This window comes from Diorhabda carinulata, chromosome 4 (genome assembly GCF_026250575.1).
Source record: "Diorhabda carinulata isolate Delta chromosome 4, icDioCari1.1, whole genome shotgun sequence".
Taxonomy (NCBI): Eukaryota; Metazoa; Arthropoda; class Insecta; order Coleoptera; family Chrysomelidae; genus Diorhabda; species Diorhabda carinulata.
Genome location: NC_079463.1, coordinates 18,562,020 through 18,568,764, shown reverse-complemented (window position 1 = coordinate 18,568,764; position 6,745 = coordinate 18,562,020).

Below are 6,745 nucleotides of genomic sequence, written 5' to 3'. Positions count from 1 at the left end.
TTATCAATTTTGCCGAAAGCTACTACTTGAATTTCCGTCACTCCATGGTTTTGGACCTCTGCTTGCAGTTTGCCTAGCAACTGATATAGTTGACCCATGTCGTTTTTCCCTTCTGGGTTGACCTTGTATGGCAGCATGTACATGGTTCTTGACCTTGCTCCATTTTTGCCTTTGCTGAGTATGACCTCGGTGTTCGTCCTCACATATTCGATACAAATCTGACAAAGTTAGATGAAAACTCACTCAAATATATGAGAAATGTTAAAATTCGACTACAAATTAGGAAGAGAGACTTTGAAAATTTTCAATCAACACAAAGTGACAATCGACCTCAATGGGCTTCAATGGATGTTAATCGACGATATCTGACACAGTTAGATGAAAACTCACTAAAATATATGAGAAATGTTGGAATTCGACTTCAAATTAGGAAGATAGACTTTAAAAATTTTCAATCAACACAAAGTGACAATCGACCTCAAACGGCTTCAATGGATGTGAATCGGCGATATCTGACGAAGTTAGATGCAAACTCACTCAAATATATGAGAAATGTTGAAATTCGACTACAGATTAGGAAGATAGACTTTGAAAATTTTCAATCAACACAAAGTGACAATCGACCTCAATGGGCTTCAATGGATGTTAATCGACGATATCTGACAAAGTTAGATGGAAACTCACTCAAATATATGAGAAATGTTAAAATTCGACTACAAATTCGGAAGAGAGACTTTGAAAATTTTCAATCAACACAAAGTGACAATCGACCTCAATGGGCTTCAATGGATGTTAATCGACGATATCTGACACAGTTAGATGCAAACTCACTCAAATATATGAGAAATGTTGGAATTCGACTACAGATTAGGAAGATAGACTTTGAAAATTTTCAATCAACACAAAGTGACACTCGACCTCAAACGGCTTCAATGGATGTAAATCGGCGATATCTGACGAAGTTAGACGCAAACTCACCCAAATTATAAGAAATGTTGAAATTCGACTTCAAATTAGGAAGATAGACTTTGGAAATTTTCAATCAACACAAAGTGACAATCGACCTCAATGGGCTTCAAGGGATGTTAATCGACGATATCTGACAAAGTTAGATGGAAACTCACTCAAATATATAGGAAATGTTGAAATTCGACTTCAAATTAGGAAGATTGACTTTGAAAATTATCAATCAACACAAAGTGACAATCGACCTCAAACGGCTTCAATGGATGTAAATCGGCGATATCTAACAAAGTTAGATGGAAACTCACTCAAATATATGAGAAATGTTGAAATTCGACTTCAAATTAGGAAGATAGACTTTGGAAATTTTCAATCAACACAAAGTGACAATCGACCTCAATGGGCTTCAAGGGATGTTAATCGACGATATCTGACAAAGTTAGATGGAAACTCACTCAAATATATAGGAAATGTTGAAATTCGACTTCAAATTAGGAAGATTGACTTTGAAAATTATCAATCAACACAAAGTGACAATCGACCTCAAACGGCTTCAATGGATGTAAATCGGCGATATCTAACAAAGTTAGATGGAAACTCACTCAAATATATGAGAAATGTTGAAATTCGACTTCAAATTAGGAAGATAGACTTTGAAAATTTTCAATCAACACAAAGTGACAGTTGACCTCAAAGGGCTTCAATGGATGTAAATCGGCGATATCTGACGAAGTTAGACGCAAACTCACCCAGATTATGAGGAATGTTGAAATTCGACTTCAAATTAGGAAGATAGACTTTGAAAATTATCAATCAACACAAAGTGACAATCGACCTCAAACGGCTTCAATGGATGTAAATCGGCGATATCTGACGAAGTAAGATGCAAACTCACTCGAATATATGAGAAATGTTGAAATTCGACTTCAAATTAGGAAGATAGACTTTGAAGATTTTCAATCAACACAAAGTGACAGTTGACCTCAATGGGCTTCAATGGATGTTAATCGACTATATCTGACAAAGTTAGACGCAAACTCACCCAGATTATAAGAAATGTTGAAATTCGACTTCAAATTAGGAAGATAGACTTGAAAATTTTCAATCAACACAAAGTGATAATCGACTTCATTGGGCTTAAATGGAGGTTAATGACGATATCTGACAAAGTTAGATACAAACTCACTCAAATATATGAGAAATGTTGAAATTCGACTACACATTAGGAGGATAGACTTGAAAATTTTCAATCAACACAAAGTGACAATCGACCTCAAACGGCCTCAATGGATGTAAATCGGCGATATCTGACGAAGTTAGACGCAAACTCACCCAGATTATGAGGAATGTTGAAATTCGACTTCAAATTAGGAAGATAGACTTTGAAAATTATCAATCAACACAAAGTGACAATCGACCTCAAACGGCCTCAATGGATGTAAATCGGCGATATCTGACGAAGTTAGACGCAAACTCACCCAGATTATGAGGAATGTTGAAATTCGACTTCAAATTAGGAAGATAGACTTTGAAAATTATCAATCAACACAAAGTGACAATCGACCTCAAACGGCTTCAATGGATGTAAATCGGCGATATCTGACGAAGTAAGATGCAAACTCCCTCAAATATATGAGAAATGTTGAAATTCGACTTCAAATTAGGAAGATAGACTTTGAAGATTTTCAATCAACACAAAGTGACAGTTGACCTCAATGGGCTTCAATGGATGTTAATTGACTATATCTGACAATGTAAGATGCAAACTCACTCAAATATATGAGAAATGTTGAAATTCGACATCAAATTAGGAAGATAGACTTTGAAAATTATCAATCAACACAAAGTGACAATCGACCTCAAACGGCTTCAATGGATGTAAATCGGCGATATCTGACGAAGTAAGATGCAAACTCACTCAAATATATGAGAAATGTTGAAATTCGACTTCAAATTAGGAAGATAGACTTTGAAAATTTTCAATCAACACAAAGTGACAGTTGACCTCAATGGGCTTCAATGGATGTTAATCGACTATATCTGACAATGTAAGATGCAAACTCACTAAAATATATGAGAAATGTTGAAATTCGACATCAAATTAGGAAGATAGACTTTGAAAATTTTCAATCAACACAAAGTGACAATCGACCTCAAACGGCTTCAATGGATGTAAATCGGCGATATCTGACAAAGTTAGATGCAAACTCACTCAAATATATGAGAAATGTTGAAATTCGACTACAAATTAGGAAGATAAACTTTGAAAATTTTCAATCAACACAAAGTGACAATCGAACTCAATGGGCTTCAATGGATGTTAATCGACGAAATCTGACAAAGTTAGATGAAAACTCACTCAAATATATAAGAAATGTTGAAATTCGACTTCAAATTAGGAAGATAGACTTGAAAATTTTCAATCAACACAAAGTGACAATCGACCTCAAACGGCTTCAATGGATGTAAATCGGCGATATCTGACAAAGTTAGATGCAAACTCACTCAAATATATGAGAAATGTTGAAATTCGACTACAAATTAGGAAGATAAACTTTGAAAATTTTCAATCAACACAAAGTGACAATCGAACTCAATGGGCTTCAATGGATGTTAATCGACGAAATCTGACAAAGTTAGATGGAAACTCACTCAAATATATAAGAAATGTTGAAATTCGACTTCAAATTAGGAAGATAGACTTGAAAATTTTCAATCAACACAAAGTGACAATCGACCTCAAACGGCCTCAATGGATGTAAATCGGCGATATCTGACGAAGTTAGACGCAAACTCACCCAGATTATGAGGAATGTTGAAATTCGACTTCAAATTAGGAAGATAGACTTTGAAAATTATCAATCAACACAAAGTGACAATCGACCTCAAACGGCTTCAATGGATGTAAATCGGCGATATCTGACGAAGTAAGATGCAAACTCACTCAAATATATGAGAAATGTTGAAATTCGACTTCAAATTAGGAAGATAGACTTTGAAAATTATCAATCAACACAAAGTGACAATCGACCTCAAACGGCTTCAATGGAGGTTAATGACGATATCTGACAAAGTTAGATGGAAACTCACTCAAATATATGAGAAATGTTGAAATTCGACTTCAAATTAGGAAGATAGACTTGAAAATTTTCAATCAACACAAAGTGACAATCGACCTCAAACGGCCTCAATGGATGTAAATCGGCGATATCTGACGAAGTTAGACGCAAACTCACCCAGATTATGAGGAATGTTGAAATTCGACTTCAAATTAGGAAGATAGACTTTGAAAATTATCAATCAACACAAAGTGACAATCGACCTCAAACGGCTTCAATGGAGGTTAATGACGATATCTGACAAAGTTAGATGGAAACTCACTCAAATATATGAGAAATGTTGAAATTCGACTTCAAATTAGGAAGATAGACTTTGAAAATTTTGAATCAACACAAAGTGACAATCGACCTCAAACGGCTTCAATGGATGTAAATCGGCGATATCTGACAAAGTTAGATGCAAATTAACTCAAATATATGAGAAATGTTGAAATTCGACTACAAATTAGGAAAATAGACTTGAAAATTTTCAATCAACACAAAGTGACAATCGACTTCAATGGGCTTAAATGGAGGTTAATGACGATATCTGACAAAGTTAGATGGAAACTCACTCAAATATATGAGAAATGTTGAAATTCGACTTCAAATTAGGAAGATAGACTTTGAAAATTTTCAATCAACACAAAGTGACAATCGACCTCAAACGGCTTCAATTGATGTAAATCGGCGATATCTGACAAAGTTAGATGGAAACTCACTCAAATATATGAGAAATGTTGAAATTCGACTTCAAATTAGGAAGATAAACTTTGAAAATTTTCAATCAACACAAAGTGACAATCGAACTCAATGGGCTTCAATGGATGTTAATCGACGAAATCTGACAAAGTTAGATGGAAACTCACTCAAATATATGAGAAATGTTGAAATTCGACTTCAAATTAGGAAGATAGACTTGAAAATTTTCAATCAACACAAAGTGACAATCGACCTCAAACGGCCTCAATGGATGTAAATCGGCGATATCTGACGAAGTTAGACGCAAACTCACCCAGATTATGAGGAATGTTGAAATTCGACTTCAAATTAGGAAGATAGACTTTGAAAATTATCAATCAACACAAAGTGACAATCGACCTCAAACGGCTTCAATGGATGTAAATCGGCGATATCTGACGAAGTTAGACGCAAACTCACCCAGATTATGAGGAATGTTGAAATTCGACATCAAATTAGGAAGATAGACTTTGAAAATTATCAATCAACACAAAGTGACAATCGACCTCAAACGGCTTCAATGGATGTAAATCGGCGATATCTGACGAAGTAAGATGCAAACTCACTCAAATATATGAGAAATGTTGAAATTCGACTTCAAATTAGGAAGATACACTTTGAAAATTTTCAATCAACACAAAGTGACAATCGACTTCAAACGGCTTCAATGGATGTAAATCGGCGATATCTGACGAAGTTAGACGCAAACTCACCCAGATTATAAGAAATGTTGAAATTCGACTTCAAATTAGGAAGATAGACTTTGAAATTTTTCAATCAACACAAAGTGACAGTTGACCTCAATGGGCTTCAATGGATGTTAATCGACTATATCTGACAATGTAAGATGCAAACTCACTCAAATATATGAGAAATGTTGAAATTCGACATCAAATTAGGAACATAGACTTTGAAAATTTTCAATCAACACAAAGTGACAATCGACCTCAAACGGCTTCAATGGATGTAAATCGGCGATATCTGACAAAGTTAGATGCAAACTCACTCAAATATATGAGAAATGTTGAAATTCGACTTCAAATTAGGAAGATAGACTTTGAAAATTTTCAATCAACACAAAGTGACAGTTGACCTCAATGGGCTTCAATGGATGTTAATCGACTATATCTGACAATGTAAGATGCAAACTCACTAAAATATATGAGAAATGTTGAAATTCGACATCAAATTAGGAAGATAGACTTTGAAAATTTTCAATCAACACAAAGTGACAATCGACCTCAAACGGCTTCAATGGATGTAAATCGACGATATCTGACAAAGTTAGATGCAAATTAACTCAAATATATGAGAAATGTTGAAATTCGACTACAAATTAGGAAGATAGACTTGAAAATTTTCAATCAACACAAAGTGACAATCGACTTCAATGGGCTTAAATGGAGGTTAATGACGATATCTGACAAAGTTAGATGGAAACTCACTCAAATATATGAGAAATGTTGAAATTCGACTTCAAATTAGGAAGATAGACTTTGAAAATTTTCAATCAACACAAAGTGACAATCGACCTCAAACGGCTTCAATTGATGTAAATCGGCGATATCTGACAAAGTTAGATGCAAACTCACTCAAATATATGAGAAATGTTGAAATTCGACTACAAATTAGGAAGATAAACTTTGAAAATTTTCAATCAACACAAAGTGACAATCGAACTCAATGGGCTTCAATGGATGTTAATCGACGAAATCTGACAAAGTTAGATGGAAACTCACTCAAATATATGAGAAATGTTGAAATTCGACTTCAAATTAGGAAGATAGACTTGAAAATTTTCAATCAACACAAAGTGACAATCGACCTCAAACGGCCTCAATGGATGTAAATCGGCGATATCTGACGAAGTTAGACGCAAACTCACCCAGATTATGAGGAATGTTGAAATTCGACTTCAAATTAGGAAGATAGACTTTGAAAAT